We start from the raw sequence: 22,569 nt of genomic DNA on the forward strand, positions 1-22,569 counted from the left end.
TGATGGGGCACCTAAAGATCTGGATGTCTACAGACCAGCAGACTGGGCTGATAAAGATATAGAGGCAGATATACCATCCCAAAGAAAGCCAAAACCACCAATGTGGCTTCTTGCTCAATCTGTAGGAGGTACGGAAAATTATTTCAAGATATGCAAATTTCTTCAGAGGAAGGTAGGTACGATCGCACCTGGAGATATATCTCGATTTGGGAAGAAAAGTTTCTTGATAAAGGCCAAGTCATACACACAGTCTGTTATACTGTCTAATTTGAAGACAGTAAATGATGATATAAAATTGGACATCAAACCCCATCTAAACTTTAGCTATGGAAGGGGAGTGGTTTTTAATAGGGATCTGTATGAATTTACTGAAGAGGAGATATTGGCCATGTGTCCCCTATCAGTGTGGAAAGTACATAAAGTACCTGGAACATCAATGATTGTTCTTACTTTCCAGGATGCTGATGTACCTTTCCACATAGACATAGAAAACGAAAGGATCAGAGTTCAACCTTTTAAGCAGAAGCCACTGCAATGTTATAATTGCTTTAAATTTGGACATCCTTCCAAAGTTTGCAATAATGAAAAAATTTGTAATACTTGCTCCAAAATTTATCATGGGGATTGTACACTTGAGGCAAGGTGCTTAAACTGCAACTCTAATCATAAATCTAATGATAGGAGCTGCCAGTTTTATAAGTTAGAAGAGGCTGCCCTCAATAAATCAATTATTGAACATGTAAGCGTGGGGCATGCCAAGAGATTATTAAATAAATCTAATACTTATGCAAAAACATTAAAAACAGGAGAAAAAGTTCCTCGGGAATCATCTCACCCACCTACTACTGTAGGTAGTTCTCGAAAAAGGAATTCACAATCTATTGATAAAGTGCTGCATAAGACAAGAACATCTCCTCCTAAAGATTTATCATTGAGTATCAACAAAAAGACATTGCCCACCACTATCAAACCTTTGTCCCCCATTACAAAGGATAGTACTAACCTCTCCCAGGCCATATCCTTGCCTGATTTAATGGAGATTCCACCTGACACCAAGTTATCAGGTGTACCTGTAGTGGGGAAGGTACAAAAACCTGGTAACTTGCAACCTATTAATCGTAAAAGAGAGAGACCTCCATCTCTCTCACCCCCTTCCATAAGAAATACTAGAATTATGACATCAAATAAATATGATGTTTTGTCTGTTGATGTTGGCGATCAACCAGAAGACAATTTAAATAAATCAGAAATTCAAGTTGAGGTCCACCATCCCCCTCAACAAATATATAAAAAAGATACAAAGAAAAACTCCAACGTAAAACCCAACATAACAAGACCATCTCTGAAGAAACCTACAAGTAATAATGTTAGATTAAAAACTGCTAATGGGAAGACCTCACCCAAGACGTCTTCCAGAAATAATCCATAGTTTTCTCCTCCATTTTGCAATGGAACTGTCAGGGTTTGAGGGCGAAATATGAAGAACTTAAGCTCCTAATTCATGAGCATTCCCCCATAATAGTATGTCTACAGGAAAGTATGCTTGATTCTAACACTCCTAGTCCTCGAGAGTATGTTAGCTATAGAACACCATATAATCAACAAGCAGGGAGCCATGGCGGAAGTCTCATGTACATTCGTCGAGATGTTCCCCAAATACCCATGTCTATACGTACAACCCTGCAGGCAGTTGTTGTACAAATTGATATAGGGAGAAAATATACAATATGCTCTCTGTACTTACCTCCAAATGATGATATTTTATATGATGATTTAGTAGAAGTTATTCAACAACTCCCTCAACCTTTTCTCTTACTGGGAGATATGAATGGTAGACATCCTTTATGGGGTGATGTTTTGGCCAACACAAGGGGCAATATTATCTCATCAATTGTGGAGAATGAGGATGTGGGGCTCCTTAATACAGGAGAGCCCACGCACTTCCATGTTCAGACAGGTACTTTGTCATGCATTGACCTTTCAATTGCAAGCTCTAACTGCCTTCTTGATTTTGATTGGAGAACATTAGATGATTGGCATACTAGTGATCATGCACCAATCATTATAAACACCAACAAGGGCCCACCTTTGCAAAGATCGCCACGTTGGAATCTAGACAAGGCAGACTGGGTTAAATTTTCTGAGCTAAGTGAAATTGAAGGGAGAGCAGAACAGTTTGAAAGTATTGATGATGCCATAGACCTGCTGAATGGAACTCTTCATACAGCAGGAGTCAATTCAATTCCCAAAACAACAGGATTATTCAAACGACGACCAGTCCCGTGGTGGTCTTCAGAACTAACTGCACTCCACAGAGCCACAAGAAGATCTCTAACACGATTGCGTAGACTCCGAACTGATGAGAATTTAATTATGTACAAGAAATGTAGAGCACAGTTCCGTCGTGCCATGAAAGAAGCAAGGCGCCAGTCATGGATGTCTTTTGTTTCCTCCATTAACAGTAGAACACCACCATCTTCTGTGTGGAGGAAAGTAAAAAAGATAGCTGGCAAATTCACCCCCAACCCACCACCAGTGTTGAAGGTGAATGGCCAGTATGTAACTGAAGCAAATGAAGTTAGCAATGCCCTGGCTAATCATTTTTCAAATGTATCCAGCAAGTGTGAAGGAGCCCCTGGTCACCAGTATAGGAGCACTGAAGAAAAGAAAATTTTAAATTTTGCAACGAGAAGGGAAGAGTCGTATAATTCTCCTTTCACTGAAAGAGAATTTGATTCCGCACTTGCTCATTGCAACGATACAGCCCCTGGACCCGATGGAATTCCATATGCAATGATTAAACATGTACATTTTAATACAAAGCTATTTATTTTAAGCATTATTAATAGAATATGGCATGATCATAGCTACCCAAGTGTTTGGGAACTAGCCATTATTTTAGCCTTTTTAAAACCCGGTAAAGACAAGTTTTTAGCAGCAAACTATCGTCCTATTGCATTGACATCTTGTTTATGTAAAATCATGGAGAAGATGGTCAATGCAAGGCTGATATGGTACCTTGAAAAGAAAGGTATTTTATCACCGATTCAATGTGGATTCCGAAAAATGCACTCAACGACTGATGTGTTGATACGACTTGAGTCTTCTATTTGTGCAGCCTTTGCTTCCAAACAGCACCATGTTACAGTATTTTTTGACCTTGAAAAGGCATATGATACCACATGGAGATATGGTATTCTTAAAACCATTCATGAATTGGGATTGAGAGGAGAGCTGCCACTATTTATTCAGGCATTTCTTTCACGTAGAGTTTTTCAAGTGAGAGTTGGGGAAACTCTATCAGAGAGTAAGTGCCAGGAAGAAGGAGTTCCTCAGGGTAGTGTGCTGAGTGTAACCCTTTTTGCACTAGCAATTAATGGGATATCCTCAGCCATTCCCCAGGATGTTCTCTCAACACTATTTGTGGATGATCTCTCAATATCATTTGCTGGCACTAGAATGGCAATGGTTGAGAGAAAAATCCAACTCTCTATTGATAAAATTATCCAGTGGGCTGACATGAATGGATTTAAGTTCTCGACAAGTAAAACTACCATTGTCCATTTTTGTCGTATCCGGGGAGTACATCCAGACCCGGATATATACATTAAAGGTCAACGGATACCATGTGTATCGGAAACCAAATTTTTAGGTTTGATATTTGACTGTAGACTTACATGGGTTTCTCACCTAAAAGCGCTAAAAGCTAAATGTGTTGAAGCTCTGAATATCTTAAAAGTATTGTCCCATACATCATGGGGGGCAGACCGCAATACTATTTTAAAATTATACAAGGCCTTGATTTTTTCCAAAATTAGTTATGGTTGTGAGGTATATTCTTCAGCCACCCCAAGCCGGTTAAAAATATTAGACTCGATACATCATGCAGGTATTAGATTATCTACTGGAGCTTTTAAAACCTCGCCTATCCCAAGTCTCCTTGTTGATGCTGGAGAGTTACCTCTAGACCTTTACAGAATGTCTTCCATTCTTCGGTATTGGTTTAGATTGCAAAGACTCCCTAGCTCTCTAGCCTTTCAGACTGCAAGCCTTGTAAGACACGCATCATACTTTGAGTTGCACCCAAAATCTCCTCAACCTTATGGCTTTCGGGTGAAACGATTTTTAAATAGTCTGGATATAATTAGAAATAAGGTACTTCCATTCAAGGTATCATCAACGCCTCCATGGAAATTACCTGACATATCTTTTTGTAAATACTTTATTGGAGTTAAGAAGAATATGACTGACTTAGAATCCAGGTCTCTTTTTATGGAACATGTCGAAGAACATAGGGGATCGACTTTTATATATACTGATGGCTCCAAATCTGATGCTGGCGTTGGATTTGGAGTACATAGTAATGATTTTAATTGTAGAGGTGCACTTCCTCTAACAGCTTCCATATTTACTGCCGAACTGTATGGCATATTAACCGCTATTGAGAAAATAGCTTTGGAAAAGGAGGGTAATTTTACAATTTTTAGTGATGCAAGGAGTGTTCTTCAAGCTTTAGAAGTTTTTAATTCTAGTAACCCTCTAGTTTTAAAGATTTTAGAATGGCTTTTTATTATTGGACGGAAAGGTATAACTGTTCGATTTTGTTGGGTTCCAGCACATGTAGGTGTGTCTGGGAATGAGAAGGCAGATTTACTGGCGAAGAATGCGGCATCCGAGTTGCTACCAAGGAGGTATCCCATTCCATGTAACGATCTCCTACCTTACATCAAGAAATTGGTTTGTGATAAATGGCAACAGCACTGGGACAGTCAAGACGGCAATAAAATGAGGGAAGTAACAAATATCATATCACCTTGGAGGTATAACATGATTCCCCGAAAATGGGAGACAACTCTTTGTCGTCTCCGTATTGGTCACACACGGTTGACACACGAGTTTCTGCTGAAGGGCCAACACCAACCGTATTGCGAGGACTGCTTAGTACCTTTAACAGTGAGGCATTTGTTGACCGAATGCCCTAATTTTACTAACTTAAGAAATAGATATCTGTTTGAGGCTCGAGGTGAGGATGGCAGGTTTATCCTTGCCAAGATTCTTGGACATGATGTGTCTTACTATGCGAGCGGAATTTTTAGATTTATTTCAGAAGCAGGTCTTCTGAAAACTATTTAACTATTTTAATGACTTCTTAATTTTTATGGTTTTAATCGAATTCTCTTTTAATTTTCATATACAGTAAATGGTATCGGCGTCAATGACCTTAGATGTCAGGATGCCAGAAAACTTTCAATCAATCAATCTCAGAGCATCGTCCCGTCATCGCTGTCTGCAGGACCTTCAATGGACGTTGGGTCTGGCAAAGAAGTTGGGACTGTTGGTGAACTTAGAAAAGTCTCAACTGAATCCCTCCCAGACGATTCTCTATTTGGGGATGGTGATTCGCAGTCTAGTTTTTCGGGCTTTTCCGTCTGCCACCAGGATAGAGCAAGCCCTGCTCAAAGTCCGCCTCATGCTGAAAAAAGACCGTTGCTCAGTGAGAAGTTGGATGAGCCTCTTAGGGACTCTGTCATCCCTGGAGCAATTTGTCTTACTAGGGAGACTTCACCTTCGCCCTCTCCAGTTCCATCTAGACTCACACTGGAACAAGAGCAAGACTTTGGAAGCTGTGTCAATCCCGGTCTCCGAGCCAGTAAAAACGTGCCTGAACTGGTGGGACAGCAACATAAGTCTGCGAGAGGGTCTGTCCCTGGCGGTCAAGAACCCAAACCACGTGTTGTTCTCAGACGCGTCGGATTTGGGTTGGGGAGCGACTCTGGACGGTCTGGAATGTTCGGGTCTTTGGACGTCGGATCAGAAGAGCATGCACATCAACTGCAAGGAGCTGTTAGCGGTTCACTTGGCCTTGACGAGTTTCGAGAGCATTCTTCGAAACAAAGTGGTAGAAGTCAATTCGGACAACACCACAGCCTTGGCGTACATCTCCAAGCAAGGAGGCACTCACTCCCACACACTGTTCGTCATCGCAAGGGACCTCCTCATCTGGTCAAAAAATCGAGGCATCTCCCTGTTGACAAGATTCATCCAGGGGGACTTGAACGTCTTGGCAGACTGTCTCAGTCGGAGAGGTCAGGTGATCCCCACAGAATGGACCCTCCACAAGGACGTGTGCAAGAGTCTTTGGGTGACTTGGGGTCAACCCTCCATAGACCTCTTTGCCACCTCGTTGACCAAAAGGCTCCCGACCTATTGCTCTCCAGTCCCAGATCCAGAGGCGGCCCACATAGATGCGTTTCTACTGGACTGGTCTCACCTGGACGCGTACGCATTCCCGCCGTTCAAGATCATCAACAAGGTACTGCAGAAGTTCGCCTCTCACGAAGGGACAAGGTTGACGTTGGTTGCTCCCCTCTGGCCCGCAAGAGAATGGTTCACAGAGGTACTTCAATGGCTGGTAGACGTTCCAAGGAGTCTTCCTTTAAGGATGGATCTCTTACGGCAGCCCCACGTAAGGAGTCTTCATCAAAGCCTCCCCGCGCTTCGTCTGACTGCCTTCAGACTATCGAAAGACTCTCAAGAGCTCGAGGTTTTTCGAAGGAGGCAGCCAGAGCGATTGCGAGAGCTAGGAGAGCTTCTACCATCAAGGTATACCAGTCGAAGTGGGAAGTCTTTAGAGACTGGTGCAAGTCATCATCCATTTCCTCTTCCAGTACCTCTGTAGCCCAAATTGCAGACTTTCTCCTACATCTGAGAAATGTTCGCTCCCTCTCGGCTCCCACTATTAAGGGCTACAGGAGCATGTTGGCTTCTGTGTTCAGACATAGAGGCTTAGATCTGTCCAATAATAAAGATCTCCAAGATCTCCTTAAGTCCTTCGAGACCTCTAAGGAGCGTCGTATGGCAACTCCTGGATGGAACTTAGACGTGGTCCTAAGGTTCCTAATGTCCGACAGGTTTGAGCCATTAAATTCAGCCTCCCTGAAGGATCTCACCCTCAAGACGCTTTTCTTAGTGTGCTTGGCTTCGGCTAAAAGGGTCAGTGAGATCCATGCCTTCAGTAAAAACATCGGCTTTTCTACAGATAAAGCCACATGTTCACTTCAGCTTGGTTTCTTGGCCAAAAATGAACTGCCTTCTCGTCCTTGGCCTAAGTCGTTTGATATACCTTGCCTGTCAGAGATCGTAGGCAACGAGCTTGAAAGAGTACTGTGTCCAGTTAGAGCTCTTAAGTTTTATTTAGCTCGTACCAAATCCTTACGAGGTGGATCTGAGGCCTTGTGGTGCTCAGTTAAGAAGCCCTCATTGCCTATGTCTAAAAATGCTTTATCGTATTTTATTAGATTTTTAATCCGAGAGGCTCATTCTCACTTGAGTGAAAAAGATCGTTGCTTGCTTAAGGTCAAGACGCACGAAGTAAGAGCTATAGCAACTTCCATGGCCTTTAAGCAAAACAGATCTCTACGAAGTATTATGGACACGACCTTTTGGAGGAGCAAGTCGGTGTTCGCGTCATTTTACTTAAAAGATGTCCAGACTCTTTATGAGGACTGCTACACACTGGGTCCATTCGTTGCAGCGAGTGCAGTAGTGGGTGAGGGTTCTACCACTACATTCCCTTAATTCCAATATCCTTTTAATCTGTCTCTTGAAATGTTTTTAATCTTGTTTTTGGGTTGTACGGAAGGCTAAGAAGCCTTTCGCATCCTTTTTGATTTGGCGGGTGGTCAAATGTCGTTTCTTGAGAGCGCCCAGATTAAGGGTTTTGATGAGGTCCTGTTGTATGGGTTGTCGCCCTGGATATAACAGCTCCTGGGAGTCTTTCACCACCCTGAGAGGATGGCTGGGCTTCGTGAGGAAAGCGGACTAACAAGGCAGAGTAATCGTCAGAGTCAGCTTCCTTACCAGGTACCTATATTTATTTGGGTTTTGTATGATATAACTGTCAAAAACTCTAAGCATATACGCCTTTATTGTATTAATACTGGTCTCTACCCACCACCATGGGTGTGAATCAGCTATTATATATTCACCGGCTAAGTTTAATATTTAAAAATGATATTTTGATTATAAAATAAATTTTTGAATATACTTACCCGGTGAATATATAAATTAAAGGCCCTCCCTTCCTCCCCGATAGAGACCCAGCGGAATGAGAAGAACTGGAGCTGTTTACATGTATATGCGGTATCTGGCCGATAGTCGGCGCTGGTGGGCACACCTGCAACCTTCATGGCGATCGCTCGCGAGTTTTTGTGTTTCTGTCGAGCCGTCCGAGACGTCAGCTATTATATATTCACCGGGTAAGTATATTCAAAAATTTATTTTATAATCAAAATATCATTTTTCCACTGTAATATAGTGTTTTTAGGTATTTTTCCAGAGGGTGGGAACAAATTAATTTTTTTTTACTTATTTTATATGGGAAAAATTAATCAGAGATAAGAGTGAATTGACGTACGAGCTTGGGTCTCCGAGCGTATTAAGCTCGTATCTCAATGTATTACTGTACTTCCTTTTTAGTAGACTTTTAGTATGTTATGAATCGAGAAACAGTTGAAAAACTGTTTTTTAGCAATTTTTTTTAGGGTTAAACCATATTTATACTCGACTACTCAGGGTTTACTGCTGATCGCTTGCGCCCGCCCCATGCCAACATTGTGTCTCGGGCTTTTTTTTTCTATGGATGGAGAACTCTTTGGAGCACTCAAACAATGGGTTAGTGAGACATACCCTTGCAAGGCTATTTTCTCAACCCTCTAGTCCCTAGGATATAGTGTCAGCTTCTTCTTACATTTACAAACGATAGCAAGCAAGGATTCACTTGCGTGGACGCTTGTCTCGTCCACAAGTCAGGCAGGCAAACACTTCATACTAATGTAGGTTTGATCGCTGCGTTTGTTGCAAGTAATTTTTGTGCCATACGCATGCTCACAAACAGGTTAACAATGCTACAGTTAGTCAATGATCAATTTCTTTGGGCAATAATGTTGTGATTCGTCACATACATTATTTTTGAAAATAACTCCACAAGCTCTGTGAGGGTGCTCATATTTTGGAATGTGTTGAAGAGGCTCAGGGTCTTTTTTGAACGCTTATCCGGTGGCAAGCAATCTATCACTGCTGGCAAAGGCAGTTCGCTTTGCCAGTTGCCTCCGTAACTCACAGGCAGATGCGCACCCATGGGGGAAAACAATGACTATGTACCATCGTAAAATTTGAACCCCGTTCTAATAAACCGTTATTTTAAACATCTGACTTACCCGGTAGTTATATATATATAGCTTACGTCCCTGACGTCACGGCAGAAATTTCAAAACTCGCGGCAATTACTGATTGGATAGCCAGGTGTACCACCTGTGCGCCCTCTAGTCAGATATCTGGAACCATTCCAGTGATTTCTCAGATCTTCCCTGCCGCCGCACCGGCAACATCGTTGGATTTTTCACTCGCTGTAACCTGTATAATTGCAGTTATCTTGGTGATGTACAATTTGCTTTTGACTTTTGGTCGTTTGGTTTTTTGTTTTATTTTGACTGAGTTAGTGGTTGGAATTTGATCGCTATGTTCGTAGCTTGAAATGGGTAGGATTAGCAGTTTTTCCCCCTACTGTAAAACTAGCGAACCTACTCTTAAAAACATGATGGTGGAAGGAAATCATTCCGCCAACACTATGACGTCACAAATCATGTGACGTAACTACGTAGTATGACTTGCAAAATTCATTTTTTTTCTAGTGCAAGGAATGAAAAGAAAATACTAACTTACAAAGCAAAAGTATTTAATTTTTATAATGTAAAAGGAATATATTATTTTTAAGAAAATATTTGTCCTATTAGTATACTTTCTTTAGATATTCATCGATCTATTTTCAGAGATTAAATAAAACTAGCGTACAGTTAAATTTATGCTACGTAGTACTCATGACGATCGATACAGTCCCACAAATTACTTTGTATCGATATTTTTTTTTTTTCGATATTTGGAATACTATTATTAATTGTATAGCCTATTGTATTCTCATTCAAGCCCGGGGCGAAAGAGTTAAATCTCTTGCAGCGGGCAGGTCAAATTATAGTCTGATGTGAAAGAGTTTAAAATTGCAAGTTTCAGTGCTAAATCAGTGCAGTGGAGGGTGCGTCTGCTCGACCCTGTCGTTCTTCTAGCCCTAGACCCGTTCCAAGCTAAGCTCCCCAACCCCTGGGAGAAGGAACGTCGATCGGCGAAAGGAAACGAGAGGCGTTAACGCCCGAGCAGACGTCCCCTCGAGCGTTCCTGTTGACGCTTCCCAGAACGCTCGCCCTCGCCATGGGAAAGGCAAGGTAAAAGTGTTATCTTCGCCGTTGGATGACGCAGCTCACATACGGGGCTGGTGTCTTACATATTTCCTTTCCTGCTAGACAAGAAGAGAGTTGCTCGTCATGACGCTGAGCGTTTAGATTCTAAACGCCATGACGCCAAGCATCAAAAAGGACGCCGAGCTTTAAGGAGTTGGACTACATCACGCCAAGCATCGAGTAGTTGGAAGTCATGACATGTAACGCCGAGTGTCAGAGCATTTGACGTCAAGCTACTAATGCTGCTGTAAGAGTTAGACACGATGTTTGACACTGAGTGCAACTTCTATATCTCTCTTGTTGGACGAGCGAACGTCATAGTTCCAGGCGTTTAGATCGCAAACATCATAGTTCCGAGCGTCTAGATCGCGAACATCATTGTTCCACAGTTAGACGTAACGCCGAGCATCAAGCAGATAGACGTGACGCCGGGCATCAAGCAGTTAGACGTGACACCGAGCGTCAAGCAGTCAGATGTGACGCCGAGCGTCAAGCAGTCAGACGTGACGCCGTGCGTCAAGCAGGACGTGACGTCAAGCGTCAAGCAGCCAGACGTGACATCGAGAGTCAAGCAGCCAGACGTGACATCTAGCGTCAAGCAGCCAGACGTGACGCCGAGCGTCAAGCAGGACGTGACGCCGAGCGTCAAGCAGGACGTGACGTCGAGCGTCAAGCAGCCAGACGTGACACCGAGCGTCAAGCAGGACGTGACACCGAGCGTCAAGCAGTGAGACGTGACACCGAGTGTAAGAGCCTCGGACGTCGTGATGACGCCAGTCAAACTGAGCGTTGAGATCGCAGACGCCTTAGTTCTGATTGTAAGGATCGCGAGCATCTTAGTTCTGAACGTCAAGCGTTGGATGATCTTGGGCCCCTTGACGCCAGAAGTCAGGGCCTTTAGGAGTTGACTCCTGATTTCCAAGATGTCTCTACTTTGGTTAGAGCATTGTCGGAGGAAAGGATATTACGATTATCTTTCCCCTACTGAACTGTTAGAGGAATTCTCGGAAGGAGAAGATCCTAAGACCCTTCATCCTTCGGTTGACCCAAAGAAATGCATGAGAGTTTTTACGGAAGAGTTTTCGGATTATTTTGTGTCTGTTGCTCCTCGTTCACCGCCTTCAGGATTTACACTAGGGAAGGCGTCGAAGGAGTCTCTTTTTACAAAGATGGTTCTGTCTCGATCATCAAAGAGAGCTTTGAGGATGTTGGGAGACTGGATGCAGTCCAAAAAGGACCAGGGAAAGACGGTTTTCTCTTTTCCCCCGTTCTTCTAGCCATAGACCTCTTCCAAGCTCCCCAACCCCTGGGAGAAGGAATGTCGAACGACGAAAGGAAACGAGAGGCGTTAGCGCCCAGAGCACTCGTCCCCTCGAACGTACCTGTTCACGCTTAACAGGACGCTCGCCCTCGCCATGTGAAAGGCGAGGTGAAAGTGTTTTCGTCCTCATCGGATGACGCAGCGGCCAGACGGGGCTGGCGTTTCGCATCCAGACCTCTGATGAGGAAGATTGCCTCTGTCGAACAACGTCGTGTCGTGACGCCTCAGGCTCCAGGTTGCAGCCATTGGAGCAGTCCGGAGCGTGTCCTACTCAGATCTCATTCCTACAATCGCTGCCTGGAGGATCTGCAGATGACGTTGTGCTTATTAGAAGAACTGGGTCTTTTGTTAAACAGAGACACGTCTCAACTGACACCATCCCAAGAGATCATTTATTTGGGGATGGAGATTCAGAGTCAAGTTTTTCGGGCTTTTCCGTCTGCCTCAAGGATGGAGCAAGCCCTGTTGAAGCTTCTTCGCTTTCTAGAGAAACGGAAGTGTTCTGTGAGAGATTGGATGAGTCTGCTGGAACCCTCTCCTCATTGGAGCAGTTTGTCTCCCTGAGAAGACTGTATCTTCGCCCTCTTCAGTTCCACCTCAAACGCCATTGGAACAAGGGAAAGGAAACGGAGACAAAATGCATCCCCATTATGGAAGTCGTAGAGTTGTCTTCAGTGGTGGAACGATCCGGTCAAACTTCAAGAAGGTCTTTCTTTGGAACAGAGGAACCCAAACCTTGTGTTGTGTTCCAACGCCTCGGACTCGGCGTGGGGAGCAACACTGGGCAAGTTGGAGATCTCGGGTCTCTGATTAAAAGATCAGGAGATCCTTCACATAAACCAGGAGCAGCTGTTGGCAGTCCTGTTGGCCCTCAAAAGCTTCGAAAGGTCAGTACTGAACAGAGTGGTGCAGGTCAACGCCAACAACACTACAGCGTTGGCCTGCATAGCCAAACAAGGCAGAACCCACTCTAGGTCTTTTTACGAGACTGCGAGAGTTCTTCTTTACTGGACAAAAGAGAAGAATGTAACCCTTGTAACAAGGTTTATTCAAGGGGAAAAGAACGTGATGGCAGACAGTCTCAGCAGGAGAGGTCAAGTTCTGTCCACAGAATGGACGCTTCATCAAGAGGTCTGCTAAACCGGTGGCGGATTTGGGGTCGTCCTTGTGTAGACCTGTTCGCAACCTTGAAGACGTAGAGGTTGGAGACATACTGCTCCCCAGTGCTAGATCTCGAAGCAGTCCACATAGACGCTTTCCTTTTAGATTGGTCTCACATGGACGTGTATGCATTCCCTCCATTCAAGATTGTACACAAAGTGAAGCAAAAAATTTGTGTCACACGAGGGAACCAGATTGACTCTAGTGGTCCCCTTTTAGCCCTCAAGAGAGTGGTCCACAGAGGTACTACAATGGATGGTGGACACCCCGAGAAGCCTTTCATTAAGAGTACATCTACTCAAACAACCCCACTTGGAAAGATATCATCAAAACCTCCAAGCTCTTCGTCTAACTGCCTTTAGACTATCGAAAAACTCACAGGAGCTAGAGGTTTTTCGAAGGAGGCAGCTAGGGCGATTGCAAGAGCAAGGAGGTCTTCTACCATCAAGGTTTTTAGAGAATGGTGCAGAGTCAACTCTTTTTTTCTCTTCCAGTACCTCTGTGACTCAGATTGCTGACTTCCTGTTATAACTTAGAAGGAAACGTAGGTTTTCATCTTCTTCCATCTAGGGATACAGGAGCATGCTAGCGGCCTTCTTCAGGCATAGGAACTTGGACCTTTCTAGTGATAAAGACCTACAGAATCTTCTCAATTCCTTGAGATATTTAAGGAACAGCACCAGGAATCACCAGCTTGGAATCTCGATATAGTCCTGAAGTTCCTAATGAGTGACAGGTTTGAGCCCTTGCACTCAGCTTCGTTTAAGGACCTCACTGTGAAGACTCTCTTTTTGGTCAGTCTGGCGGCAGATAAAGGGGTCAGTGAAATTCATGCCTTTAACAAGAACAAAGGCTTTAGAGATAAAAAAGCTATCTGCTCTTTGCAGCTAGGCTCTCTTGCTAGAACGAACGTACTTCTCAACCTTGGCCCATGGCTTTTGAGATTCCAAACCTTTCGGATGTGGTTGGGGAGGAATTGGAGAAGGTCCTGTGCCCAGTAAGAGCCCTGAAGTTCTATCTGGAAAGAACGAAAGAGTTACGAGGCAAGTCGGAAGCTCTTTGGTGCTCGGTCAAGAAGCCTTCGTTACATATGTCGAAGAATGAACTAAGCTTCTTCATCATGCTCTCAATAAGAGAGGCTCTTTCACATTGTAGTGAGGCAGACCTCAAGCTTTTGAAGGTCAAGACACATGAAGTTAAGAGCTGTGGCAACTTCCGTAGCCTTTAAGCAGAATAGTTCTTTACAAAGCATTATGAACACAACCTTCTGGAGGAGTAAATCTGTGTTCACCTCACACTATTTGAAACGTGTCCAGACTCTTTATGAGGACTGCTACACTCTGGGACCATTCGTAGTAACGAGTGCAGTAGTGGGGGAAGGTTCTACCACTACATTCCCGTAACCTAATACCCTTTTCTTCTCTTGGAACTCTTGTATTTTTATGGTTGTTCGTGGAGATTGGACGACAATCTTCCACAATCATTGATTTTAGTTAGGTGGTCAGTTTGTTCCTTGGGAGCGCCCGGAACAAGGGTATTGGAGGAGGTCCTGTCACATAGAGGTTTTAGACCGGTTTGATAGCTCCTAGAGGTCTTCAGCCCCCTGGGTGGATCGTTGGATCTCATAAGGAAAGCGGACATAATGAAAGAATTCATTGAAGTCAGCTTCCTTATTAGGTACGAACCCTTAAGCTTGTTTATTAACTCTTAAGTAAATTCCAACAATGTTGGCTGTCTCTGACCCTCCACCAAAGGTGTCAATCAGCTATATATATAACTACTGGGTAAGTCAGATGTTTAAAAATGATATTTTCATAATAAAATAAATTTTTGAACATACCCGGTAGTTATATATAATTTAATTCCCCTCCTCCTCCCCTCTTAGAGACCTATGGGCATGGAAGATCTGAGGAATCACTGGAATGGTTCCAGGTACCTCGCTAGAGGGCGCACTGGTGGTACACCTGGCTATCCAATCGGCGATTGCCGCGAGTTTTGAAATCTCTGCCGTAACGTCAGGGACGTAAGCTATATATAAAACTACCGGGTAAGTATGTTAAAAAATTTATTTTATTATGAAAATATCATGATTCGATGGTTGTGTCCCTTGCAGGAAGTCAGGTTATGCATTACCCTCCTATCTCTCTGTAGCCAGGTAGTCTACTGTCAAGTAGGCTCTTTCTTCATACCAGACAGTTCCTCGCTAACATTCGGATCGGCCGTCTTAGTATTAAAAATACTTAGACTTCGAAATGTCTTTGTCGTCATTTCTAATGGATCTCGGTCATAGGGAGAAGGAGGACTTGATTGTGAATGTTGTTTGAATGATTAATTGAGAGTTTTCTGGCATCCTGACAGAACGTTAATCAGTGTTCTCCATTTAAGTTCCAGACGCAAAGAATCATTCAGGGTGCGCATGTATGTTTTTCCTGCCTCAGAGGTTTGTGTTACTGGTTCGTAGATGGACTTATGCTTACAATTTTCTGTCTGACGGGATTAAAGATACATCTCAATCTTGCTTTTCGGAAGTATTTGCGTGTGATCGGTTGTTAGCAACTGATCTCTTTCTCGACGGTGATCGCTAGGGAGATTAGCTGTAATACCATATTCCCGTAAAGAGTACTAGCTACTCTGGGATTACCGATCCAAAAGCATACTTACATGGCCAACTCCCCTTGAAGGCAGTTGAGGACAGGATTAATCCTTCTATAGAACGGTTGCATGCAACGGATTGCATAACTCAACAGCAATCGACTTGAAATGTTTGCTCACGGCCCCTTGGGCACAACCAATAAGAGTTGATCTCAAGCTTGAGAGTCAAGGTTCAAGGTTCCTCTCAATATAACTTGCCAACCCTTCTTGGTGGGAGGCAACAGTGGGGGTGGGGTTGCATTCCCCTGACCACTCTACCGGTTGGTTGGATGCCTGAGGAGCAGTTGGCAGAGGTGGATGCTACATGGGGCCGAACCTTGGTCGGTCTCCATGCTTAGAAAGGTATCCAGTCCTGTTTATGCTCTCTCGCCCTCCTCTGACCCTTCATATGTCAATGTCAGATTCTTGTACAAAGAGATCTGTGAAGGAACAAGCCCTTCGTGCCGAAGCACAGACCATGCTAGGTAAGGACACTCTCCAAGAGGTCCTGGATGGGTCTTCATCCTTTTACAGTCGTTATTTCTTGTAGAAAAGGCAACTCGAGGCTGGAAACCAGTCATCAACCTCTTAGCCCTGAGCGAGTTTGTTCAACAAACTCCGTTCAAGATGGAGACGGGCAGGCAGGCCGTCGGACCAGAGGACTTCATGATATCGTTAGACCTCAAGGTGGTGTACTTCCAGATATCCCCTTTCATCCATTCTCAAGGAAGTACCTGAGATTCCCATTAAGGGGAAAGAAATACCAGTTTAGGGCATTCACTCTGATCTTACCCTAGTGTCCTCGTGAGACACGTAGGCTCACAAGAAGGCATTCGTCTCATTCATTATGTAGATGATTGGCTAATTCTAGGAGACTTAAAGGAGGCCCTTCTCCTCCATCAAGACAGTCTTCTCACTTTTGCCCAGATTATTATTATTGTTGTTACTTGCTAAGCTACAGCCCTAGTTGGAAAAGCAGGATGCTATATGCCCAGGAGCTCCAACAGGGAAAATAATCAAGTGAGGAAAGGAAACAAGGAAAAATAAAATATCTTAGGAGCAGTAACAACATTAAAATAAATATTGCCGATATAAACTATAAAAACTTTAACAAAACTTGAGTAAGAGAAATAAGATAGAATAGTGTGCCCGAGTGTACCCTCAAATAAGAGGACTCTAGCTCAAGACAGTGGAAGGCCATGGTACAGAGGCAATGGCACTATGAGAAGCCATCCTTGCAACTTATTGCAAGAGAGGGTATATCTTGGGACCAAACTAGGCAAAGTTTTTCCATTTGAGGAACGAATAGATTGAAAGGGATAGCTCCTCCCTTTCTCTCTCTCTCTCACAGGACAATTTTCCAGCAGATCTTTGGTAAAGGCTACTGAGACACCTAACCTCTCTGGAAAAGTTAATTCCCAACGGCTGTCTACTCGCTCATTCCCTACAGTGGCAGCAGAATATCTTTTGGTGTCAGCACCTCTACCCGTCGAACACTTTAGTGTCAGTAGGCGCTGAGCAGAAGAGAGACCTGAATTGGTGGGTATCAGATACCAACTGCTCAGGGGAGTTGACCTACTCTCTCCTCCCATTCAATTGTTGCTCTTCACAGATGCATCAAAAGAAGGGTGGGGGTCTCCCCTGTTGCATTGCACAGCATTTTGGTTTTGGTCAGGATCAGAGTGACAGTGCTACATAAACTTGGAAATGAGAGCAGCTTTTCTTGCTCTCAGGCAATTCTATCAGCTCCTTTCAGGGCACTCCATAGTGCTGAGGAGCCACAACACTGTGGTGATATTACACACAAACAAACAAAGAGTACTACTCTCCATTACTGGATCCCCAAGATACCTTACAATATTCGTTGGGCAGAATAGAAGCTGACACGTCCCCCCCCCCCTTTTGCCTAGTAAGGAGGCTTTTAAACAAAGTCAGGGCATTGAAAGATCTCTCTCTAACCCTGGTAGCTCCGCTATGGGAACAGGCAAAATGTTCCTGAACCTTCTGCATTTGTTCACAAGAGGCACCGAGAGAGCTTCCTCCACTTCCCTATCTATTCAGACAACCATACGTGAAGATCTTACATCAAACGATGCCATCGCTTTGTCTTCATGCCTGGAGGTTATCAAGCAACACCTCGTAAAGAAAGGCTTTTCAAGACCGATTTCCAAGAAAATAACAGGATACTTCTGCGAGTCATCTGTCGCAGTATATCAGGCAAAGTGATCTGTGTGTTGTAGTAGGTGTCATGTCGGCAGTGAAAGGCTACTGCTCGGCCTTGAGCATAATTTTTAAACTGAATGGAGTTAACATTTCATCTTGACGGAATTGTCTCTCGTCATGAAATTTCGATTGCACCTGCCCTCAGTCGGAAATCAGACTACCTCCTTGGAACATAGTGAAAGTATTACGTTCGCTGAAAGGAACACCATACGAACATCATCAAGTATCAGATCTTGACTTTACCCTGATGACAAATTTTTGCTATCCATGGCCTTTGCCAAGACAAGCAGCAACCTACATGGTGTGTCCTATGATATCTCTAAGAATCAAAATCTGGATGAAGTGAGTCGTAGATTCAGGCCCTTCTAGATTGAGAGTCTCTGTTCCGTAATGGAGGACACGGACCAACTGTTACTCTGCCCTGTGAGGGCGCTGAGGTAATACTTAAAAAGAATCTTCAGCCCGTCCTCAGATCAGCAGGCTGTTTGTGAGCATGGGAAAAACCAAGAGGAAAACCACAAAGAACACCTTCTCTTCCTGGATTATATAGGTAATCAAGAGAGCCATACAACCAGGCTCCTCACCTTCCGGTCTTTGTCTCGGGGCTTAGGTTGTCATGAGTGTCAGCACATCCCTAGCATTCAAAAAGAATTTCTCTGTGATGTAAGTACTGCAAACAGGCGTGTGGAAATGGCAAACAACGTTCACCACCCACAACCTACAAGACATAAGCCACAGGAACCTGGATACATTTACCCTAGGACCTGTGGTGGCTGCACAACACGGGGTCAATAACACCTCAGCTCCCTTGTAGGATAAGTAGCACTTGGTTGAGAGTAGATGTTACCTGCGAGTAAGTCTAGGAAGAATGTGTGAATGACTGGCCACTTTGTATTTCATTGTCCCCTCTCTTGGAGTCCAGCATAAGCTGACCTCCTTTAACTGCAGGTGTGTACCATCATCCCTTGGGTAACCTGATATATGTTTATATATTTATGTTCGCATTCTCTAAGTGAGGTGGAGTCTACTCCTGCTACCCCCTTCCGCTGAGTAGCAGAGGGTAGTTACACTTTGTAAAAGCTGGTAGTTTTAGTTATCACTTAAATAATACTCCGACTTAAGAGATTTCTTATAGGTGCACCAATGACTGCATCTGGTGGGGCATCTGAACTTCCAAGTTCTTTGGTCCCGTCGAAAGTTGTAGCTTTAGTGCCGTCTAGTGGTAACTGATCCGCTCGGTATTAGCACGGATTCTACCGACTAATGAGCCTAGAAGGATCAGAGTGAATAAGAGGCCTGAGTTAGAAAGTACAGATTATCAACCTCCTCAGGGGAATAGATCTCTCTCCTTCCCCCATTCAATGTTCTTCAGGAATTCATCGAAAGAAAGAGGGGGGATGTCCTCACCTGTCGTGACACATGGTCTCTGAGCTATGTTCTAATACCTATCACCATTGCCACACAAGTTTCCCTGGATTTGTGTGTAGTGTTACTGGCTCTTAATCTCTTCCAATAACTCCTTTATTGTCACACCGTCGTGTCTCATGAAAGCGCGATGGTAGTAGAACATCCAGACAAGGATATTCTTGACACGGCATAGAACATTCAGACAAAGACATTCTTTGCAGTCAGTGGCCATACCACGTTGAAAACATTACTTCTTGTTTGGTTAGCGAAGTTAAGCAACATTGGTTCTAGTCATTATTTGGATGGGATACTGCCTGGGAACACCAGATGTGGGTGGCAAAGACTCCTGTCCATCTATCCGTTAAAAGATGGAGTTGGACGTGAGACAGCTCAATTGCCCTCTGTAACCTGATTCAGTGTGGGCAAGAAAACTCTCCTAGCAGTCATTCTGACTAGGCAGACTCAGGTAGTGGGCTTCGATGGACCTTTCTCTCCCTCAGTTAGCCATCTAAGTTGTGACCCTGGCGGGAGTCGCAGAGGAGATGTCAATCCAGGACATCTCATGTCCAGAAGTTTCTAGAGTACTGTTAACCAATATGGAGGTAACCAGGCACTTCTTTTAGAGGTCCTCTGACATCTGGGGAACGGCAATGCATTTCCACCCTTCTGTCTGATGAGGAGACCCGTTCTAGAAGGGCATCGATAGATTGGTTGAGGATCCTAATAGCTATGCAGTGACAGCAAACACAACCAACCCTCTATTGCTGCTTGCAGAGATATCGAAAGAAATGTTCTCTCCTTTCCCCTGCTGCTCATACAACCTCATTCAGGACGTGTCCATGCAACCTCTTTCCGGGATGGTATTCAACATTTCTTCCCTCACAAAGGCTTTTTGTACATGATAGTTAAAAGGTTGTCTGGACAAGCCCGAAAGTCATTGTTTGCCTTCCATCAGGTGAAGTGATCTATCCACTAAGGTTGAGGTGATATCTCTCCCCCCTGGACAACAAAGCTTGCTACACCTCAGGGAGGAAAGATATTGCTTGGTCTTGACCATGACTGGATGCCACAAGGCTTGGATCCTTGTTCTCCGTTTTGAATGGAGTCAACTTTTCCTCGTCGGAACTGTCTCTTCATTCAGAGGGTAAAATTTACTTGTTCACAATCAGAAGTTAGACCACCTTTTTGTAGCATATCTCTTGGACCATGCAACTGGAAAGGAGTGCTTCATACCTCTAGTCAGACCTCAGATCGTGACTTGATTCTGAGAAGGTTCTTCCCTTTTTGCCTTCTCCTCCACGATGTGTGCCAGTGTAGGACATGGTTTCTTCTGAGACATACCCGAGCCAAGGGACAGAAGTCTACACTCGACTTCGTCCCTGAGTCTGTTGGCAAGGATCATACTCCGGCTGTAGCGGACCTGAGGTTCAAGTCCTTCCGGAAGGAACTGTATTTTATCCTTAGACCCAAATAATTTGTTACTACATACTATGAGTGATGAGGTGTTATCTTATATGCTCTGCAGGAGTACACCTGTATGTAAACAAGCTTTTCATAGTCACAGACAGCGTCAGGAGGAGAGTCATCAAGAATATAATCTCCTCTTTGATTCGACTGGTCATAGATTGGGCCCTGAATCCAGACTCTCCTCTACACGTTCGTAGACTCAAAGCTCACGATGTTAGGAGCTTAAGTATATCCCTAACAATTTAAAAAACTCCATTGTGATGCAGGTATTTCAACCAGGTTTGTGGAAGCACCAGACTACCTTCACAGCTCACTACCGGTAAGATGTAACCCTCAGAACCTGAATGCCCAGGTCCTTACCCAGGATGAGTCTGGGATGAACGGGAGAGTGACTGGCCTCTTCTTTTTTCATCTTTTCCATCCTGGATCACAGCAGCTATGGAAGTCTGCAAGCTGGACAGGAGGTACAAACCATAGTCTAAAATACGATATGTATTTTTTACATCCCCTCGCCTCCCAGTGAGCGGGAGTCGGGCAATGGCTAGGATAAGTGTGGAGTTTAGCTCCAATATTTATCTTACCTGATCAAGTCACAATGCTTGGTTCTAACATCTTCACACAAATTACTCAGGCCGTTAAGCTCTCCACATATACGAAAGTTAGCGAGGTGACATGGATCATCTAAACAGCTCGTGCGAAGCACAGAGTAGCACCCCGGGACAGTTACCAGTCAGTTGGGTTTGGACTTCCGCCTATCTAATGGTGAACCTCCACTAAATATTGTAAGGTTTCTTTTATAGTGGTGGAGCAAATGACAAATTTGGAAATAATTTTTATTTTTCATAACTATATAAACCTTGATCTATTTACACATACTAGTCCCTCCATCATCCCCCAAGAAGTTCTGCCTGCAGTTTCTAAGTGATGTATTGTTACTAGTGCGAGTGTTAGCTTGGTGGCAGGTCTACCCCCCACTTCCCCGCTAACTACCAGTGGGTAGTTACACCCTGCTTAACTGTCTTATGGCTGGTTTCATCTGTCGTCAAAATATATTTCCACTCTAAATACTCAAGGTTTTTATGGTTACGATAAATACATATTATTTTAAAATTTGTCATTTTATCTTGACAAATAGAAGTTTCTTTGTAAAAGTGATTTAATTAAGTGAATAGAAATTCTTTAGTTACTGCCTATAATATTATGAAAATGTAAAGTTCTTTTATTACAAAGATCCTTACGAGATCAGTTTGGGAAAGAGGTTTTGTGAGTTATCATATGACAGCTTTATAAAGTAGAACCGAGTATGGGTATAGCCTATATAGTAAAGTTTTCCATTGCAGAGCCACACCTCTCTGCCCAGTTTACGTGAAGTCTACGACGTCCTTCCAAAGTTAATTTAACCTTCGGCTACTGAAATCTCTCTTTTTTTCATACGTCAATGAGCTTGATAATTAACTTCACTGTGTTTGATTTATTAGTGTTAATATAACTGTCTATGCATAGTGCCATTTATTGTTTGCATTGCTTTAAAGGAATGAAGTGTTAAGAACTCTATAATCGCTTACGTAACCTGCTGTTAATGACATTAAGTTGTGTATTAATTAATATGTTGATTGAAACCAATTGTATGTTTTTGAACTGTACTCTGCCTGTAACCGTAAATAAGCGTCTTTTATATTCATTTGAATTGAATATGTTACTTTTTAGATTTCACACGATTTTACATGGGTAAGTGTGGATCGATATGTAAAATCAGGATTATGTAAAATATGTAAGGTCAAACCTGCTTGATACCGCTGTATTGCACTAAGTAATATTTTTGTTAAAGTGTTTATTTATTAGCATTAGATTGCAATAAGATTATATTTTTGTAAACCATCCATACTATTTAATCTTTTCACTTTTTTTTGTATAACTCGGTTACCACCACAAGTTACCACCTCAAGTCTGGTCATTATTACTCTTAAAACTATTCAAGTCATAGACCTAGAAGAACTCTTCAAGTTAGAGTATTTCAGAGGATTAATTTTGTGAACTTTAAAACAAGAAAAATCTAACAGTTGCCGG

The sequence above is a fragment of the Palaemon carinicauda genome, chromosome 1 (genome assembly GCF_036898095.1).
Source record: "Palaemon carinicauda isolate YSFRI2023 chromosome 1, ASM3689809v2, whole genome shotgun sequence".
NCBI classification, from domain to species: Eukaryota; Metazoa; Arthropoda; class Malacostraca; order Decapoda; family Palaemonidae; genus Palaemon; species Palaemon carinicauda.